Source organism: Triticum urartu, chromosome 3A, assembly GCF_056163025.1.
Source record: "Triticum urartu cultivar PI428250 chromosome 3A, HENAU_Tu73, whole genome shotgun sequence".
Classification (NCBI taxonomy): domain Eukaryota; kingdom Viridiplantae; phylum Streptophyta; class Magnoliopsida; order Poales; family Poaceae; genus Triticum; species Triticum urartu.
In genome coordinates, this window is record NC_141875.1 from 22428824 (window position 1) to 22450675 (window position 21852).

General features: G+C 43.0%; 1 long non-coding RNA gene and 1 pseudogene across 3 annotated transcripts; both read left to right on the forward strand.

Annotated features, from left to right (window-relative positions):
- The first annotated feature begins 1479 nt into the window (after window positions 1–1479).
- LOC147978009 (uncharacterized) lies at window positions 1480–7953 on the forward strand. Of its 2 annotated transcripts, none has more exons than XR_015618008.1 (5): window positions 1480–1900; window positions 2123–2295; window positions 2819–2967; window positions 4423–4451; window positions 6556–7953. It is a non-coding gene; the product is annotated as an uncharacterized LOC147978009 (long non-coding RNA). The 2 variants fall into 2 exon arrangements; XR_015618009.1 differs by having other exon boundaries at window positions 2123–2251.
- A 5732-nt stretch (window positions 7954–13685) lies between these two features.
- LOC125512912 (putative apyrase 3) lies at window positions 13686–15640 on the forward strand (annotated as a pseudogene). Its single transcript, XR_015599519.1, has 5 exons — window positions 13686–13945; window positions 14042–14170; window positions 14462–14518; window positions 14616–14708; window positions 14796–15640. The product of XR_015599519.1 is annotated as a putative apyrase 3 (transcript).
- The last annotated feature ends 6212 nt before the right edge of the window (window positions 15641–21852 follow it).

The window sequence follows — 21852 nt, forward strand, 5'->3', positions numbered from 1 at the left end:
GCCTTCTCAGGCACAGTAGAGTGGAGGGTGCATGTTTGCGCGCGCCACTAGAACAACCTGAACTTCTGAACTTTTGAAGAGGAACAGAAAAATCAACTGATTCAGCCGCAATCTCATAATTGAACAAGTCCAGTACATCACAGTCGCGATTAGAGATAAAAAAAGCTTCACGGATAGGATATTGGGGAGGCGTTGGTCGCGCTATGCTACACGCCGAAGTTGGACTTCATAGCCGCTCGCGCTCCATTTTTACTGGTCTGACGCATGTGGTGAAGGCCACGGCTGGCACCCAGTGAAGGTCAGGTAGGGGCGCATGGTGACTAACAACTGCGGATGTGCAGAGCACTACCATGGCAGATGCATGGCTACTGCCAGGAAGTGAGCCATGGCGATGCGTAGTGGTCCGAGGTCGCCAGCGCGAGGGGCAGCTGTGGGTAGCGGCAGCATATGGAGGTCGGCCGCACCAATGGGGAGCGCAGAGGTTGCGGGCGACACAAGTGAGGTTGTGGGGATTGGGATGGTTCGACGGCGGCATGTGGTGGTGAGGCAGTAGGGGAATGACCCGAGGTGGTGCAGAGGGAACACATCGGTGGGGCCAATGAGCTGCGGCCGGATGCGTGCGCAGGATCCGCGACCGGCGACGCGTGGTTGGCCGAATCCGTCGAGGACAGGTTTGGGCGGAATGAGGCCAGCGGCAAATCCGCGGGAGGAGGCAAGCGGCGAGGCCACGGGAGGAGGCCGGCGACGAGGACACGGGAGGAGGCTGTCGGTGGGGCGTAGGAGGAGGACGAGGGGAGCACAGGAAGGTCGAGGCCCGCTTCAGCAGTAGGTCAACGCCTCCTGCAGCTTCAAGAAGCGCCCAATCCTTGTCAGCTGCGCCACCATGAAACTCCCCTGTGCACACATGAGCTGGTGGTCGCTAGGGAGTGGATCGTGGCGGCGGCAAGGCTTCTGGTGGCGACCACAATTAGGCGGTGGGTGGCGCGTCGAGGCCGTGGCAGCGGCAGAAGGTAGGGCGCCGGAGGCACGGGGCCAGTGGCGGGAGGCATGTAGGGGCCATGGGACGGTGGAGGGTGGCGTCGGAGCCAGGGCGGCCCGGGTGGCTATGAGAATCAGGGGCACAGAGGTGGCGCGGGTGGATCGGGCCAGAGAGGTGGTGCGATGCGGGGCGGTGGGGTTCGGGAACATAAGACCGGGCCCTTATAGGGCGCGTCGTGATCCAAATAACTATTCTGATCCCAGATCAAAATAGTGTTACTCTCTCTCTCTATATATATACTACTATTAAAAGAGCAAACTGATATCCCTCTAAAGCCACACCACGAAGTGTACACAAGGAAACCAGCACCCTTCGATCTAATCCACTTAACTACATCTAAGAGTCAGTATTGCTTTGATGGTCTGTCATCTAATTCAATGGCCAAGATTAAATGTTCTGCCACCAGAATCAGGTCTGCCACTCCGGATTGGTTCCACAACTGCCGCCTGAAAAAAGGCAGAAAATCCCCACGCCACACGAGCACGTCGTCCGTCACAATCGCCATCGGCCAAACCTTCCCCCGCCGCCCAATCCTAGGTCCGATCACCGAGCCGCCCATAGCCGTCGCACCTCCCTCCACCGCCAGCCCTAACTCCGGTCGCCGCCCCGCCCATCACCGTCGCACCTCCCTCCGCCGCCCAGCCCTAGCTCCGATGGTCGTGCCGCCCACGACGCCGGCAGCGGAGACGAAGGCAATTTCTACTGGTACGTCGCGGCCGAGCCGGAGCTCCAGGCCATCGAAGTTTCCTACCCCGTGAGTAGGCCAAGCCGTCACTCCCGTCCGGCCTCGACCGATCCTGGTCCCCCGCAGCCGGCTGCTCCGCTCGGCGCCGTGGGTCCTCTTGCTTCTCGATTTCCAAGGTGCAGCTCCCCTCTTCTTCTTTCGTTCCCATTCTGCTTTCTCTCAACATTATTGTTTTCCTTGTTAGAAGAGGCCGTCTGGTTTGATTTTAATGAATTCCTTGGGTCCTAGGGATTTCGGAAGTAGGTGTTTGTCCCTCCTGAATCCTGATTTTCGTGGGATGTACATGTTTCTTTGACTTGCAGAGTTACATACATGTCTGGTCATTTGTGCGTCTGTAGGTGATTTTGGAGGACTTGTTGGAGCAGGATATCACATTGCTGCCTCAAGGAGATTTTCAAGATGAATAGATACCGAAAGTAGCGGGAAGATCAATCAACTACGAGGAGCTCAAGGCTGGACTGGAGCAGGTGGGTGCCAACATGGAGTTGGATATATCTCAGCAAGGGCTGTTGTAAGCTTCCCTTTTCTCATCCCACATTTTGCCATTAGCTCAATTAGCAAAATGGAAAATGGATCATTTGTCAGTACCATCAGTTTTATCCTATGATGATCAAAACTAATTGACGAAACATCATTTTATTGAATCTAAGACAAGAACATGCCCTGCTAAATAAAGATATAGTAGCTCATTTTAACTTTAGAATTACTAAAACAGAGGTAATGTTAACCATCACATTGGATGTGCATAAGGAACATAAAATCATAATCATTTGGACTCACGGTGTTCCGTTCAAGTTATCGGTGGGGAGTTGAATTACCAAAATACAAAATATGATGTGTGATGTAATGATAAAGCAAATTCAGCTCAGGTAGAATAATTATCAGTTAAATTCTTGCATTTTGGTAGGATGTATTGATCAATCAATTTGTTTCATTTTATAATAATCATGAAGATGATTGAATTTAAATGGCAATTGCTTTCGCCTAACATGTAATGGAACTTCTAAGAAGGGAGACTTGCATCTGTCTTACAGGGATGAGACGAGAGAAATAGAGAAGGACAGGCGATTTCAGCAGGAGGAGCAGGAGACCTTGCGCGTGGACATCCTCCCACTTCATCTAAAGTTTTAGTCGCTCTTGGGAGATTTATTCCAATCAGATCCCGTATCCGCTGAAACTGAAGGTATTCCGGCTAACATGCTGTAGATTCAGGGTACTGTGTGGGATCTCCAATAAAGAGTTTCACTGGTTATCACCGTTTTACCACTGAAAAATTAGCTTGTCTTACTGGTTATCATCCTTCTATAAAACTTTGTTGGCTTGATTTGTGACCAACTACCATTTATATTTTGCTGATTAGGTTGATTTCTTAGGATGTACATGAGCGACATACCACATGATTTGCATATTGTACAGCTGTTGGGAGGATTACATTACATATCAGTTTTCTTAAATTTGTAGAGTTGTACTAATAACAGTTTCATCGTTACGATCTTTATTTTTACCTTAAGATTAGTACCACTACCAACTAAAAATACATCAGCTCTAGTTGTAGTCAGAGATAGGACTGGAGTTGGCTAAATTTTGAGAGGTTATGTTTTTTAAGCAGCACCCTGGATGCTTTGAGCTTCTGTTTTGTTTATTGGGGCTATGTCTCCTTATTGCTGGTTGTGTTAGTCTCCATATTCACATATGTTTCTTCAACCGGGCAACACGGTTTACTTTTCTTGTACTGAGCATGATGAGCTTTCAACTTAAGATGGGTCTGAATGGCCTTTCCTCCAAATAAAATGTTGGCATTAGCACACTAGGACCAGCAAGTAAGAGTACCCATGCAACTCTGTGTTACTCTGTTACAGCTCACTTTTGTTACCGACAACACAGATTCATATTGATGGGTTGGTTAACTGCGATTGGGCAATCGAGGCCAGTGAATTGGATTCTATAGTCGATGGGCGATTGAGGCCAGTGAGTTGGATGAATGTTTGTTACTCATGATATTTTTAATTTAGTTAACCTCTTGAATAAAGATTCTTGAAATTTGACTTCTAAAGTTGTGCCACTGCTTGTGCTGAGCCAGATCATCAATGGTATAGTCAAAGTTGAACATGAAAACAAGGCACTCTGCCAGTGTGCGTGCATGACCCAATAGCATGTGTTTAATATTAGGCACTATGATGTGAAATAGTAGCACCTTCCTCCATTTATGCCAGTATTTGATATACTTACCAAAGTTTAAGGGGGGCAACCTTAAGAAGACATCCCAGTTTGTGTGAGATTTCTTACGCATATATTAGACGCAGAAGATGTATCTAATTTTCCTTAGGTTGCATTCCAACACATCAGTTTCTGCTCTTGGTTCTTTTACCATAAAATTTGTAAGGCCCCTTATGTTTGATTTATTGTATGAATCATTTGAGACATGCACTGCATGCATGATTACTCACTATATTTATGTTCATCTGATATTATGTTCCTGAATCATTTACATCATTTATGAGTTGATGTTAAAAACGCATATTGTTGTGCATCGATTTTTTTTCATGCCTTGTTCTATTTTTCAGAATTTATAGAATTCAAATTTAAAATTTATACTCACATGAATTTTATCTGTATTGGTGGAGACGTAATCATTCAGGATGCAAAATAAGTTATTCTTCACCCGAGGTAATCTTATAATCATTTCATAATTAAATTATGTTTGGAATTCAAATAGTTACATTCCTATTGATTCACTACATAAAATTTGACATAAGAAAATAAAAATATAGGTCATAAGACAAGAAAATTTGCAGTTTATGTGTATTTTAGACTATGTTTTTATGTTTATAATTTTACATAACATAAAATATTTTTTACGGTGATTATATATTTTCTTACGGTCCCTTTTTGCGTCAGAAATAAGACAAAACTTACGGAACGTAAAATTACGATGCATTGATGGTAAAATAGAGGGGGGGGGGGTGAAGAATAACTATTCCTCATCCAGGATGACGAATAGCGCGACCCTATATAGAAGAATAATTATTTTTATACACCTCTTCTGATTGTGTAAAACTCAATGAGTCTTTAGTCCGAACCATCATAGTTATGTAGTGACTTGTCAATCAACATTTTGAAAAGCGTCATCGAAGTCATCCCAATTTTAATAAATGTAGGCTCGCCTGTAAATCACTTGTTTGGTAATTATTCTTCAGAAATAACTTGTTACGGCATGTGATATCTTTCACTATATTAATAAATATGTGACATTTCTCTCATAGAAAACAACTGTTTTTTCCTAGAAAAAGCAAGCAGTTGCTCCTTTTCTTCTTATTTAAGAAAGCAAGTCACACAACAAACGACACAACACTCAGACTCAAAAATTATTCCCCGACCTGCTCTCCATGCTACGGCGTCTCCGCCGCCATCTCTCCCTGCCACGGCTTCTCACTACCGCATTCCCTTGACACACGACACTCAGTCCGCACCTTCCTGTCATCGTCGTCTCCCCTCCACAATGTTTGAGGCCAATTCCCGGTACCAAGGAGTGCACACCGTCGTAACCAACTACTTGAAGGCCTAGAATCGGAGCAACGTTGACTCCTTTAAGCAGAGGTAGCTCGGAGTAGATGTAGGGCCGACGATGATATCGATCCATACGTGCCTGCACTGTTGTGTTTATTCCCGGGATCTCACGGTGTTATTCGTCCAATGTGTTGTCCATCAATATCGCTGTGGTGACTAACTCAGTTATTCATCCGATGTGTTGTCTTTTTTACGTATGTAAGTTATGTTGAGGTTGTGTTGGCACTGCGGCAATAGAATAAGTCCTACAACCTCCTCCATGTTTTCAATAGTGTTCACTCTAACAACAATGGTAGGCTGGCGTGAGCATGGTGTTAACAATATCAAAAGAGGCATAGTGCTAGCATGAAACATCTACTGGTCACACATTTAAATACATATGTTTCAAAAGTTAATTTACTTCAAATTTTAAAAGCGCTCATCGCACATTTAAAATTAGTTCATACAGTGTAAAAAATGTGTTTGCACAATTTTATAACATGTTCGTAACATTCAGATATGTTCGTGACATTTAAACCATGTTCACATTTTTCAAATTAATGTTTGTTACATTTTTCTAAAAAATATACAATGTCACATACAAATGTTCGCGTAATCTTCAAACATGTTTCATATTAATATAATGTGCATGCCATTTTACAAAAAAGTTCACATGTCTCAAAAATATGTTCGTGACATTTAAAAATATATTTATAAAATATAAAAATATTTATGTAATTTAAGAAAATGGTTCGTACCATTGAAAAAAATGTACGTGGCATTTCTAAAATGTTTTTACCACTTAATATGTTTTTTCACGTTTAAATTAAATTCATGGCATTTATGAAAAATGATTAATGTGTGTGAAAAAAATTGATGCGCATTTGATAAATGTTCAACATGTATTTCAGAAAAATGTTCAGTGTGTATCTGAAAACGCTCAATCTGTATACAGAAAATGGTCAACGTGTATATGAATAACGAAAAAGGAAAACAAACAGAAAAAATCAAAAAGGAAAAACCAATACAAAAAACACATAAAATCCGAGAAGAAGAAGAAACCACACGTAAAATCTAAAACAGGTCTGAATCAGCTCGGATAACCTTCTTCTCCATTCATTGTTCATTGTAGGCAAAAAAATAGCCTTTGTTTTTTTCTTTTCAAAAAATATATTCTTTGATGATCAATCTGGCTTCTGATGACGGATCTTTTTTTTTGGTATAGCACATTGCTTTGGGCATCATCCGTTAGCAGAAGCTGGCTCCGATACTAGTGGATGGGCTCCGATACTAGTGGATGGAAAAAGGCGCGTCTTTGTCTCTCCGCAGCGAGATACACGGTAGCCCTGCCTCAAACGACCGTGTCGGTTTGTTATGCAAGTGTGTTTAGTTCGTTTATTTTTATTTTTTTATTTTGTCTATATCTTTGAATTATTCTAATAATACATATATTCCAAAATTTGATTTACTTCAAATTTGAAAAGGGCTCACCGCACATTTAGAAAATGTGTTTGCACAATTTTGTAAGATGTTGCTAACATTCAGAAAATATGTTCATGACATTTAAAAACAATGTTGACGTGTTTCAAAAATAAAGTTTGTTACATTTTTCTACAGAATATATAATGTCAAAAAAATGTGCGCATAATCTTTTAACATGTTTCATATCATGCAAAAATAATGTTCATGACATCGTACAAAAATGTGCACGTGTTCCAAAGTTATGTTTGTGAAATTTTAAAAAAATGTTTATACACTGTGAAAAATATTCATGTACTTTAAGAAACAGGTTTGTACCATTAAAAATGCATGTGGCATTTAGAAATGTTCTTAACACTTAACAAGTTTGCACGTTTAAATAAAATGAAATATATGAAAAATGTTTGATGTTTGTTAAAATAAATTCAATGTGCATTTGACAAATGTTCAACGTGTGTCTGAAAAATTTCCAATCTTTATACAAAAAATGTTCAACGTGTATATGACTAATGAAAATAAAAAGAAAACAGAAAAAATAAAATAACAATACAAAAAACACATAGAAACAAAGAAGGATAAAAAAATGTACGTGATATCTAAAACAGGTCTGAATCAGTTTGCATAACCTTCGCACAGCTCGACAACCTACAGTATTGGGCCCTGCTCATTAGCAGGCCACCAGAGGTGAGAGGGTACGTCTCGCAACAAGCAAGACATAGCCCTTGCAGATGGAAAATGCTATTCTTCACACGTACTTAAAGATAGTGGATTGGTAGAAATCATGCACCTTACCCTTTAGCTTTTCGTCACTTCATTCAGTCCATCTTGGAACAGTATTGTTTGATTTGTTATGGTTTCCGACAAGGCGTGAGATTTCTGCAGGATTTCTTTGCTTTTATATCATTTATTTGCTTAAATTTGGGATTTTGTGAATTTTTAATTCTTGAAATTCAATAAATATGTTCTCAAAAAACATTCTGGTCGTGATTTTTTAAAATAAAATAATATTTAAAAGTCATGATTTTTTTATAAATTCTTGAAAGAATTCCAAATTGGTGATTTTTTATGAAAATATACAAACATTTTTAAACCCACATATTCTTAAGTCCAGAATTTATTTTGAATTTTTTAATATATAGATGTTGCTTCTAAATTAAGGTGGTTCATCAATTTCTCCCTCCATTTCATCATATTTATTGTCCTAGCACACAACGGGGCCTCCTTTGAATTTTGAATTTTTAATAGTTCACTATATTTCAATTTTGAGTTTACTATATTCAAATATTTGGTTCACATTAGTTCTAGTTCATAGTTATAAAATGTTTTGTACACCGTGGTCTCAAAATATTAGGTCTACAGAAAAAACATTTTGTTAGTGATAACAACATATTTAATAACTATATTCACATTTTATTTATTATAGATAGTTGTATTCATTATAATAAGATTATTTATTTCCTTTGAGGACCATATAGAATACCAGATAAAAAACAACCTAGAAAACAAAAAAGGGAAACAGAAAAAATAGAGAAGATAATGAAAATCAGAAGCAAACTAAGATAATCTAGAAACCAAACCAACACAAGCAAAATTTAAATAAATACCGGGTTGAACACAAGGGGGGGGGGGTTAGAACAAAGGAATGTAGCATGTGACAGACATAGACTCTCGAGCAACACAATCTACGCGCTCCGATTATTTACCCTAGACCTGCAACAGACTCTTGTGCTTTACACCCCATCTCCGCTTCCGTATTTCGTCCAGATAGTCCACACTTCAGCAGTTTCCCCACACTTGAGCTTGCTTTGCTTTGCTAGGAACAAAGAGATCCACTCTCCAAATAAATAATCCGTTCCGGTAAGGTTCAAAGACACACAAAAAACTTGCCAGATGAAGCTAGCCAAAGTGTAGTGAAATAACAGGTGGTCCACACTTTCTTTCTTAGAGGAAAAATGGAATTGCTCAGTTCTAGTTCATCCTCTGCTTATCAAATTATCCTTATTAGGATATTATTCTTAAAAAGCAACCATATGAAAATTTGATCGTCAAAGGCACTTTGGTTTTCCACATACTTTTATAATGCTCGACAACCACAGCTCTGAGTTGCAAATATAAGGTTCTCACAAGAAATCCGCCTCCATTCTTCACCTTGTCTCTGTCAACACTTCTCTCAAGACTTTATTTTGCTACTTCTGCCATTGATCTTTAATTCATCCCCAAAGAGTTATTCTAAATCTCAATCTGCCCAAACCATCATCCAAATTTCTTTAACCGAACTTTTGCTTTGAAAAGGCCAGGTTGTATAGTCAAGGGAATTGACCAGCCAGGGTACCTCCACCTAGCCATTCATCTTCCCAGAACAAAGTACCTTCACCATTTCCAATCTCTCTCACCACATATCTCTAAAATATAGTAGTAGTGTGGAAACCCCTTATAGAATTATCATATTAGTGACTCGTCCAAAAGTGCACACACCGCCGGTAACTGACCAAAGTACTACTCCCTCCGTTCCAAAATAGATGACCCAACTTTATACTAACTTTGTACTAAAGTTATAACATAATTGGGTTATCTATTTTGGAACGGAGGGAGTAGTTGCGTGTGGTCCAGTAGGACACACCACAAAAAACCACTTACTAGTTGTGGTCACGCCACTAGTAAGGGATGCCCAACAGTCAGCAGCTAGCCTGGCAAAAATTACTAATGGCGTGGCGTGTTCGCATATGTGCACCCACTAATAACTAGATCATGTGGCGTGTGCATATACCGGTGGCGCCCTCATTTATGCACATGCCACCAGTAATCTATGCATCATTATATGTCCAAATTAAGTTATTTTTCTAAATTCGTAAAATGAATAGATGTATTCAATAAAATAAGCTCTATTTTTTGTTGAACATATTAATATTACATAAAAATAAAAGGGTTTTTATCATTTATGCCATCGGTTGTGTCCCACTACTCAGTTTTGCCACTAGGAATTTCAATTGCTCAAAAATGCCATCGCTTTGTTAGACACATGTTCAAAAATGCCACTGGGCATCATTATTGTGATCTCAAATCTCTTTTGCCATGCTATAATGACATAAATATCTATGAACCAGCATGCCAGTTCTTCTTCTATCTTACTACAATAAAGTGTGGGGCCCACTTGATCCCAACGACGTTCTTATTTTCTTATAAAATTATTCGCTTGGTTACTCCTGACAAGTGGGGCCACACTTATCATTGTGAGATAGAGAGAACTGGCATGTGGGTCTAGGCTTATTTTTGTCATATAACATGGTCAATGAGTTTGATGTGAAAATAACGATGTCTAATGGCATTTTTGAGGAAACATCTAACGGAACGATGGCATTTTTGAGCAAACATCTCACGGATCGATGGCATTTTTGAGTAGTTGTAACTTTTAATGGCAAACCTGAGTAGTGGGACACAACTAGTGGCAAAAATGATAAAAACCCAAAATAAAATAACGACAATATGCAAATAAATGTTAATCTGAATTTGCTCAAGAAAATGTTTGAATTTATTCTTCATCGGTTTGGCTTGAAATTTTCTACACTCAACATACACCATTATAGCTTCCATGTAGAATTTTCATAATTTTCCAAACGAGAAATCTAAGTACCTGCCGACTGGTCGTTAAGGATAGGCATGTATGATTCCCGCACGCGTACATTCTAAATCCCGCGACGGAAAAAATAGCAGCGGCAACAAGATTCGAACCCCGCACCTGCAACCTTGCTACTGACTTTCAGTATACTTGGTGACCATCTCTCAGCCAACCAGATGTTCTAATTAGAAGTGGGCTAATTCTGTAGATATCTCATTACCGCGAGTAGGCCACTGCTATGGTGTGGCCCTTCATTTGATATTTTTTTCTGTTAGGAATTGGTAATAGTCGGATTTTGTTGTATTTCTATAAAGAATGCATTGTCGGTTTTTCTTCCACTCATGAACCATTTGTGGTTCACTTCTTGATGGAAGTAGGCATCCCCGCGAGCACTCCGATGATGCCGACAACGACATTGGTGGTGGGATCAAAGAGGATTTTACATGAGATGCCCTTGGACAGGTGGGAGATATTGGCAAAGGGAAGGTGACGCGTCGTGTCATGGTAGAATCCAAGCAAATCTTCGTAGTAATTTGGTGAGAGAGGGGTTATCATAGGAGGGAAGACTATATGTAGTTCCAACATAACAATTATGTAGTCATCGGGTTGTAGTTATCAACATGGTTATTTTTATAGTTACCAAGTTGTATATGTTATAGAAACATGATTATTGTAGACCAACTTACCCATTATTTGGTTTACAAAAAATCGTTGAAAACATTCCTCGACAACTATTGTGTAAATAGCATGATAATATAGGCTCCCGAACCCGATATTTAGATGCAAACACCACGATAATTTTGACCCGTGAGAAAAAGTTGTTGAAAACATATCGCCGATAACTTCGAAGTAATAGCATGGTAAGATACGCCCCTAACCTGATAATTTAGGTACAAACACCATGATAACTTTGACCCATGGAAAAAGTTGTTGAAATTAAAACATACCGCTGATAACTTCTAAGTAATAGCATGGTAATATACGCCCTCGGACCTGATAACTCAGGTACAAACACCACGATAATTTTGACCCGGAGAAAAAGATATTAAAAACATACAACCAATAGCTTTTTTTGTAAATAGCATTGATAATACAGGCTTCTAAACCTGATAACTTAGATACAAACACCACAATAACTTTGACCCGTAGAAAAAAGTTGTTGAAAACATAGCACCGACAACTTCTGTGTAAAAGCGTGATAATATACGCTTCCGGACCTGATAACTCAGGTACAAACACCACGATAACTTATGACCTGTGAAAAAAAGTTATTGAAAACATACTCTATAAATAACATGGTAACACAGGCTCCCGGACCTGATAACTTATGTACAAACACCATGATAACTTTTGACCCGTGGAAAAAAGTTATTGAAAAACATAATCTGTAAATAACATGGTAACACTGGCTCCCGGATATGATAACTTATGAACAAACACGACGATATTTTTTGACCCATGAAAAAAGTTGTTGAAAATATACGCACAACTAAGTAGATAACTTACTTAATTCAGGTGTGATAGCTTTTGACCGGGAGGGGAGGGACTTGTTGAAAAGCACCCTTCGGTAATTTGTATGTGAATAGCATGGTAATATACACACAACAAAGTTGATATCTTAGTTAGTCTAGGCCTGACGACCTTTTGACTGAAAGAAGTTGTCAAAACATACCAACTTGAGATTTACTTTCAAAGGCCTTGTCACAATGATTTTTTTTATGTGAAAATGGTTTTTGTATCAAAGCGGCTGTTTGAGTTACAAAATATTTTAATTTTTTTAAATTTTGGTGGAATCCTTCATGACATTAGCATTTTCCGTTCTCTAGGGCGCATGCATGTGCATGTGGGGAGAAGGTCAAAGAAACCAGTTTTTATGCCTCGGTAATTTCTATGTAAACAACACGATAATTTACGCTCAACTAGCATGATAACTTGCGTAGCACATGCATGGTAATTTTTTATCTGAAAAATTCATCGAAACATACCAACATGAGATCTGGTTTCTAAGATCTCATCCTGACGAATCTTTTATGTGAAAACAGTTTTTCGATTAAAGCCACGTTTTGAGCTCCAAAACATTTTGATGTTTCGAAATAGGGAGAATCTAGGATGACATCATAGTTTTGTCATCTAGTGCATATACACATGAGAAGAAAAGTTGGAAGACCATCTTTTTATGCCCGGTTTTTCTTATGAAAAACAGCTTGGTAACTATGTGTTATAGTCGTGATAACTTACGTAGCACATGCGTGGTAACATTTTACCAGAAAAAAAAATCGTCGGAACGTACCAACATGGGATCTAGTTTCGAAGGTCTCGTCGGGACGAATCTTTTATGTGAAGACATTTTCTCAATCCGGCGGATGATTTGAGCTACAAAACATTTTGAATTTTGAGTCTTGAAAAAGAATCTGCTGACATCATCAGTTTTGTTTTTTCTTGCATGCATGTAATTAGGTTCTAATTAAACAAGGATTAGTTAAAACACATATAAAAAGATGCACGCATGCATGGAAGGTCACGGGAGGAAGATAAGAAGGATCGTTCGGATATCTCCCTTAAATTCCGTACGTTAGGACATTAGTCGTGTCCTTTTCCAAATTCATTTGATGTATTTAAGTCATTAAGTGCATTTTTTGATATTTAATGGATATAATTTAAATTTAAACTGCAAGTACACGAAATAACAGGCACAAATGCGTTGAAAATCTTATTAGTGTTATTGATCTATGTTTAGGACTTATGCAAGAAAACAAAAAAAAAAGTCCGAAAATGGGAGGACAAAGAGGATGCCTTGTCTTGTTTATGTTTGGGGTTTTTGAGAAGGCAGCACTTTTAGCGGAGGAGGAAATTTGGAGGAATGTGCGGTGGTTTCAAAAGTTATGCAAGAACATATGTGGATGTGGTTGGGTTGCAATCTTAAACTGCAGGAGCTTTTGCACATGCCGTAGATCTTATTGCGTTTATAAATGTTCTGGATCGTAGCTACGCGCGCGCATCGTCCAACTAGTATTAATACACCCCTCACAAAAAAGAAAGTATTGTACACGTTCATTTGCGTCAAAAAAGAAGAAGAGCGGAGAGCCGTTATACACGTGGGAATATGGATCGGAGCACAGCAGTGGCAGGCAAGACATTCCCCTTTCAACACGGGGAACGAATCTTAGACAGCAACCGTGCCTTGCTAGTGGAAATGGCTGTCTCCTCTCGGGCCCTTTAAAACCACAGTACCTTGCTGGTGGCTGGAGCACGAACTGCATCGGACAGTAGTTGCTCGCAATGGCTCACACCATGGGCATCATGGCCCTGCTCCTCGTCCTGCTAGTCCTAGCCTCTTCGGCATTTGCGCAGGACGGGGTACTTCTTGGCCGGAAGGGCGGCGGCGTCGAGCAGCCTGCTGAGAACGCGCCGGCGGCGCCAGGCAAGTACGCCGTGATCTTCGACGCGGGTGCACGTCTTCAGGTTCGACAAGAAGATGGACCTCGTCGAAATCGGCGACGACATCGAGGTCTTCGCCAGGGTAGGACACCGATGATAGCCATGCATGCCGATCATCGATCCATTAGTGGATTGTGTTATGACAACATGTTGATACTGCTTCCGTTCGTTGGTGCAGGTGCAACCTGGGCTGAGCTCGTACGCTGGGCGACCGCAGGAGGCTGCCAAGTCTATGCTGCCTCTGCTTGGCAAGGCCAAGAGCGTTGTCCCGGGCTCGCTTATGAAAACGACTCCCCTTAAACTAGGGGTACGTATAGAACAGAAATGGAATTCAGTTTCTGAATAAGAAACACATGACGAAATGCCACGGACATTGAGCCCAGCAAAGAAAAAATCATTACCGACTTGTTGATATAAACCTTCATCCAAAAAAAAAAAAAACCCAAGTGAGGATGCAGAGTGGCGCGGTGTCTTCATTCTAGAGAAATGGCAACTTCAATTATCAAATGAATATATTCTAAAAGTTGAACATATATCAAAGCTAAATTAATTTGATCCTCAAAGTATATATGTTCCCTTCTGGACATAAAATCTGCAGGCGACGGCTGGACTCAGACTTATCGGAGATGAGCAAGCAGAGGAGATTCTTCAGGCGGTAATTACTTTTTATCTTCCACATGTTACTGTCAGTTGTACGTATCACGGAAGAAAGATGCACTGCTGAACAAGGGCTGGAAATGATCTTGTTGCAGGTGAGGGATGTCGTCCACACAGAGAGCAGGTTTCAGAACAATCCAAAGTGGATCAACGTTCTTGAGGGATCTCAAGAAGGATCTTACATATGGGTACCATACCAGCCACTAATACCATAGATGAGCAATGAATCCATATACACACCCCATCTTATGTATGCATCAAACGATGGTACGTAGGTTGCTCTGAACTATCTGCTGGACAAATTGGGAGGAGACTACTCAAAGACGGTAGGTGTGATTGATCTTGGCGGTGGGTCGGTGCAAATGGCGTATGCGGTTTCTGGAGATGCTGCGGCGAATGCTCCGGCTGTTCCTGATGGCAAGGACCCCTACATCACCAAGGAATACCTACAATGGCGAGGAGTACGACGCCTCAGCCTCGCCGGAGGGCGCGGCGTACGACAAGTGCAGGGAGGAGATCGCCAGGGCGCTGAAGCTGGACGCGCCTTGCGCGGCCAAGAACTGCACCTTCGGCGGCGTGTGGAACGGCGGTGGCGGGGCCGGCCAGGACACCATCTACGTCGCGTCCTTCTTCTACGGCAAGGCCACCCAGGTCGGGTGGGTCGACAAGGGCGCGCCCAGCGCAAAGTCCAGCCCGGCGGCGTACCTGGCTGCCGCCGAGAAGGTGTGCCCGCTCAGCGTCCAGGAAGCCAAGGCCGCGTACCCTGGCCTCCTCGACGTGCCCTACGCCTGCATGGACCTCGTCTACGAGTACACCCTGCTCGTCGACGGTTTTGGAATTGCGCCGAGCAAGGAGATCACGCTGGTGGAGAAGGTGAAGCACGGGGAGTACTTGATCAAGGCGGCGTGGCCGCTGGGTGAGGCCATCGAGGCCGTCGCGCCCAAGAAACGACTTGCGCGATTTCTACTCTAATCCTCCGGCCGTCGGCCGGTAGGATCGATTGTGTTGTCTGTTGTGTTGTGTGCGGGTTAATCCCATTGATGTAACACGACGTGAACTGTATTGCTCGATGGATGGATCGATTAGCAACAATAATCTCGGATGAGGAAGTAAAGAGATATTTGCTCTTTCGCGGCAAATTTGACGAGTATAAAACATCATAGTTTTTGAAGAGAGTACTAACTTTGTAAAATTAAGTGTCCACCGTCTCTCAAATTTGACTAGTCAAAATGAATTCTCAGCAAAATACTCCCTCTCTTGCGTGCGGCTGTTTCTTTTTTTTAGAACAAAGGCTCGCGAAGAGCCCGGCTTTGAATTAACAAAGCCATCAACCGGCCAGGAGTTACAACAGACAACCCAACTTACAACGGTCAGAACAAGACAACGGGAAACACTGGAAAGCCTACTCACGACAACCTCCACAAGCCGCAAATGAATTGCAGCTAACAAAGGCAGAGCACTCCACACTAGGATCATATGTAGCAGAAACGGAGCAGCACAGCAGGACATAGCCGACCTTCGAGGATGGACCGTGCTCCAGGAACACCTAGAGAAGAAGGGAACCAACATCTTCCCTCTCAATCATCGAAGAGGGACCCTTCCCCCTCGCCATGGCTCGAAGGCGCCGCACCGTCGGTATTTCGAGAAGCTCACCCTAGAGCTGGAAGAATGTCGCCCTCGCATCGCAAGGTGGACATAGGATGACCACATCGATTTGGGATATACCTCGCCGTCTGCTCCGCCGCAGTCCATGCCCAACTAGTTGGAGACAAGCTTCAAGGAATCGGACGACGCAGAGGAGGTAGCTCAATCCCTCACCTGCATAACCTCCCGACCGAGCCACACACCCTTGATGACGCCTCCAGCAAGGTCACGACGCGCAAGGCGGCGCCGCCGCCAAATCCGCCGAGGATAATGGTTTTCACCCGGGCAGGGGGGTCGGGGTGGAGAGCAGGGGACCTCGGCTGCGCCCCCATGGAGGAAAGCAACACGCTTGGGTGTTGCCTCCGCCGGGCCGGTCGGACCGGCCAAGGTTTCCCCCGGTTCCCTAGCTGACCACCAACACGCACCAACGCCGGAGCCAGAAAATGCTAGCCCACACCGGAGGCGAGAGAGAGGCAGCAGGGAATAGGGATTTCGCACCGCGGCCGGATTCCACCAGCCACCCGCCGCCCGTGCGGCCGGGCACGCTGGCCAACACCCCCTGCGAACACCGCCCACCGCCCGACGACGTCACCTCTCCGGCAAGGGCCGCCGCCCCAGGAACCACGGGCCTCCAAGAGGGGGAGGAGCACCGAGATCCCTGCCGCCACCTTCACTGACGTCCGCACGGGCTTCCCGGTGGCCGTCTCTGGTAGCAACGAGGGGGAGGAAGGGGTGGAGGGGGGTGGCGGCGGCGGCGGAACCCTAGTCGCCCCCGAGTCGCCCAAGGGGACGACGTGAGGGCCGGGAGGAAGCGCTGCCTCTCTCTCTTGCTCGGCCGCTTCCACTTCGGCGCCGACCCAGCAACATTCTTTGTCTCCGGCGACCACCCCACATGCTGGCCGACACTCCACAACCCCATAGACCTCCGGCCACCAAATTGCGGCAAGAATCTGACGAACTTTTTTTCTTCACTTTTTCATCCTCCATCGTCTCTGCCCATGGCGGTGCTCCGCCTCCTCATCCTTGCCTGGTGGCAGTCCTCACTATCATGGCGGGCCAAGAGCAAAGCTGCACCTCCTGCGGAGGGATGAGACTCTTTTGATGTACTGTAGGGTGCAGTTGGGCCATTACCATGTGGGCCCACATGTCAGTGATCTAATTACAACTTGCAGTACATCAGGGGAGCTAAGCCCCCCACGGAGGAGCACTACACAAGGAAAACTCAAGCTACAAAAAAAAATTGGTGGCCCCGGCATCACCAATTACGATGCATCTTTATGTTTCGGACCATGACATCGCGTCACTAGTAGCGGGATCAAGGGAAGACACCATTCAAATGAAGAAGCCATGGCCGAATTTTGCCGGCTTTCTCGACTACTTCGTCGCACGCTGTGATCCTCCATCAAATTTCATTTGCGGAGCATCTATCCTAGCTCCTACCTAGGTTATGGCACCTACCAGCTAAAAGTAATCGCTAACCACGTGGAAGAAAAAAAGGAAGAAGGAAGAAGAATGTAGAAGTAAGAAGGGGGAGAAAGGCTAGTTCGTTTCGTGAGTTAAGTTTGAGTATTTGGTTAGCTCTGCACTTCTTTTAACTGCTCATACTCACGAAGTGAAGGTTGGAGAAGGTGTTCGAGGAATTAATTGTTGAGGATTCGATTATAAATGCCCCAAGAAGATACGAAAAAAATGAGCTAAGCTGATTTTGCAGGCTCTCCTGCAGTTTTGCATTTCTACGACGGTGACGGTTTGGGCGACCAAGTGATGGTTTCCAGCGTCGAGGTTGGGCTCCCGCGTCGCCGTACGTCTTGCCCTTTGGGGTGACGAGGGGAACTCTATATACCAGACAAGCCTGAGCATGAAGCACCGTTCTTTTTAGTGAGTCACTCGTGTAGCACATGTGCACATGAAAGCTCATCCTTCCACAACCCACGGTGATGCTGTTATTCTGTGCTGATGGTGATAGTGTCGGGCTTATGAACATGGAGGAATATGAAAGGAACACAATCCTGATCAACAGAGAAAAGGCAACACATCGAGGTGCGCAGCATGCTTAGCGTATATGCCAAGTATACATGGTTGCAATTTTCTCAATTTATTTTACTCTTCTTGACGCTATTCTTCCAGTGATGTGATGTGTCCGTCCCCTACAAGATATCTGTGGCGACTTTATTAATCTTAATATCTATCGGCTTAATCCCCGGAGATGCTCATAGCTAGGGGTACGGTTTGCACGCGAGCGGGGTTAGGTGTGTATGCGTGTTTGTGATTTGTGTATGTTTTGTGTATCTCAAAAAAGTATATGTCAAGTATCTTAGTATATCACAATGCTTTTCTTAACTGAAATATACATTTTTCAATAAAGAATATTTCTTTTTTCGAGGCTTACGCTTTTCTCACAGAGTTGGTTCTATAACCGGCAGAAGCTCTGCATTTTCATATAGAAGAATAGAATTGACCAGTTAATAAACTAAATTGGACAGAAATTGATATATGTGGCGCGCGCACACCAGCCGTGGGGCTTCGCTACAATCAACTCGATGGCTCGGTTGCCTAATCGACCGGAGTAGACACCTTACAACACGATCCAAAATCGTTGGTCCAGCAAACAACACACACTGCGCGTGTGTATGCACATACACTAGTCACCAGAGTGCATGCCACACAAGTCGATGACTCTAACACTCAAGTGATCAGAAACGACACACTACAACACTAGGCATGGGGTATGTTACCACACTGTTTACAAACAAGTTATTGGGCATGAAAATCTGAACTTTTGCAACATTTCAATTCTTTTAGGTTGAAATTCTTCACCGGAAGTACAAGAGTTATGCATAATATAATGTTCATGTGTTGTTACTAGCGAACATTATGTAGGTTGTCGGATTACTCATGCATAGTCGATTCCAAAACTAGTTCTTCGTCGCAAACACCAATGTACTACATGAGTACTACGATGGTGAATATGATCTAATGCATTGGACAAAATGTAGCATGTGTAGCTGCTAACTATACTTTTTCTTATGTTGGTAACTATAGTTTGGGAAGCTTGATAATTACATAATCATTATGTTAGTAACTTTAGTGTGAGCAACCTGGTAACTTCAGTGTGAGCAGCCTGGTAACTATATGCATGGGAAGACCACTTTAAAATTAGCATCCTGGATCATGTTGGTTATTATAGTACATGTAGCCCGATAACTATATTTTAACCATATTAGTAACTATAGGACATGAAAGATCCAAATGATGGATTTTCACACAAACTAAATTTCATATTATTCTCATGATTCAAAAATCCATGAGCATGGACCAGGCACCAATAGATGTTGATAATGAAAGTGTTGGATGCTTGCCATAGAATGTTGATGCTAACTCTAGTAGGAAAAAAATGTATGAATGGTATGGCACTTCAAAGCATATTGCCGAGCACCTTTCACGAGAAACATCCATACAAGGTTCACTTGGAAACTAGCAACGACGATGGTAAGAGTGGCTAGCAAGGCTGCTCACATGGAGCATAGCAACAACCACAATCTCATGATCAATTTCAGATTTGTAAGAGGTATAATGCTGGTGGTGCACGACAAGGCTGATGACCCACGAAAAAGGCAACTATCATGAGGAGAAGGGGGATAATGTGGTCACCAACTCTTATGGGTTTGATACAAACTGGTGCGCATACCCGTGCCATCGACCACATCACAGGAGAACTCGACAAGCGAACGATGCGGAACAAGTACAATGGAAAAGATCAAGTGCATACAACCAACGGTTCTGGTATGGCAATTACCTATATTGGTCGTTGAATTGTTAAATCTCCCATGAAAAAATAACAAATCAAAAACATTTTACATATTTCTGAAGACTCAAAAAATCATGTCTCCGTTCATCATTTATCCTTGATAACCATGTTCTCGTAAATTTCATTTCCAGGAGTTAACTAGAGCTGGCGCATTTATAATAAACATTTTTACCTCCTTATTCATTTTGTTTTACATGTGTGTTATTTTTCATTGATACGCACATACATCCATATTTTTCAAAACCAGCTAGCAGAATTAACCATGATATGTTGCTCAATACTAGACACTTCTTTTTATAGGATTCTAATGTCAAATACACTTGTGCAGTACGCAAATTATGTTGGTCTTAAAAGGCAGTCTTACGAGAATTTAGAAAATATTATGTTAGTTAGAGTGCCCTCCAAATCTAAGAAACACAAATAAAGAGAGATAAAATTACATTGCTCCATAGATTAATTTGTGACTCTTCTAATGTGGTGTATTTGCCCATTTTAGTATATTTAAATGTCTTGGTAGAGGCATGTAAAGCTCTCGATTCAAAGAAATATCTTGATCAATATTTGTATATAGCTTTAAGTCAGTTTCTTTGCGAAATATATGGTGCCCCCTCCCCCGAGAGCTTTTGCGTTGCCAACATGGACCATCCATTGATCCAATAGGTTATCTTTTTAAAACAACATCAAAACACAAATGGACAGAAATCACTAATTAGGGGTACCATTTGCAAAGCTTTCCCCAAACGCACGAAGAGCAACTTGCCGCCGAGGCTATAACACAACAATGGTGCCGTCGACAAATTCGGAGGGCATAATGGAGAGCCGAGTACACACCCGGATAGCTTCGCATACACGTGCACAGATGTCGTGTGAAGAGACACGAGTGCACAAGAAGGGCACACCATAGCCAAGGCCGCACCATCCACTGGCACCACCGTAGGGAAATACTAGCCGAGGAGACACCGGGAGATCACACCAGGCGCGTCTAGAAATCCAAAGCCAGGGCATTACCAGTGATGACAACATGCCAAAGGGGAAGAAGCCCCCCCCCCCCTGAGCCACGACACACCCGGATGGGAGAATAACCCATCCATGGCCGCCATCTGCAGAGCCATGGAGCTCGCCAAACCGACGGAAGAGCGCTCGTCACGGCAGGCAGAAAGACAAGGGAGCCCCGCCCATCCATCCATGGATGCCCTTGACGTAGAGAGAAAACCACCACCACAACTTCCATATGCACACTAAGGGACTGCAAACCACCGCAGAAGCGCAACAAACTAGTAGACGAGTGGAAAGATAGCCAGAGGTGCCACTCGATACCATGCTGAGAAGATAACTAGATGCAGCCACATCCAGCGCACCACTCAGAGCACCACTGCCTAGCAGCAGGCCGTGCAAACCAAGGCAGGGGACCGACCAATCAACCGACGAAGGCATCCCATCATCGGCCACCCGGCACCACACCATCCAGCAAACACCCCTCCTAGAGGGGCTCCCAACCATGACCAAGTCAGCCACGTGTACCAGGCCCGAGGTGGTCTGACCCACCACCGGAGTGTTGAAAATATGCCCTAGAGGCAATAATATTGTATTATTATATTTTCATATTCATAATTAAGTATTTATATTTCATGCTATAACTGCTATGATCCTGGAATATGCGATTCAGTGGAAAACTCATATCCATGTGTGAAATGATAAACAGATGAAATAAAGGTTCCTAGTCTCGCCTTTAAGACTAGCTCAAGTGTTGTTGGTCATCACATTTTTCGGATCTTAGGATATCAGTGAGTGTAATGATAGTCCTAAAACAACATTGATATTATGAAGTTGGAAGAAAGGTCATATTGAATTGACCCAATCTTGTCTGCTATGAATTGAGT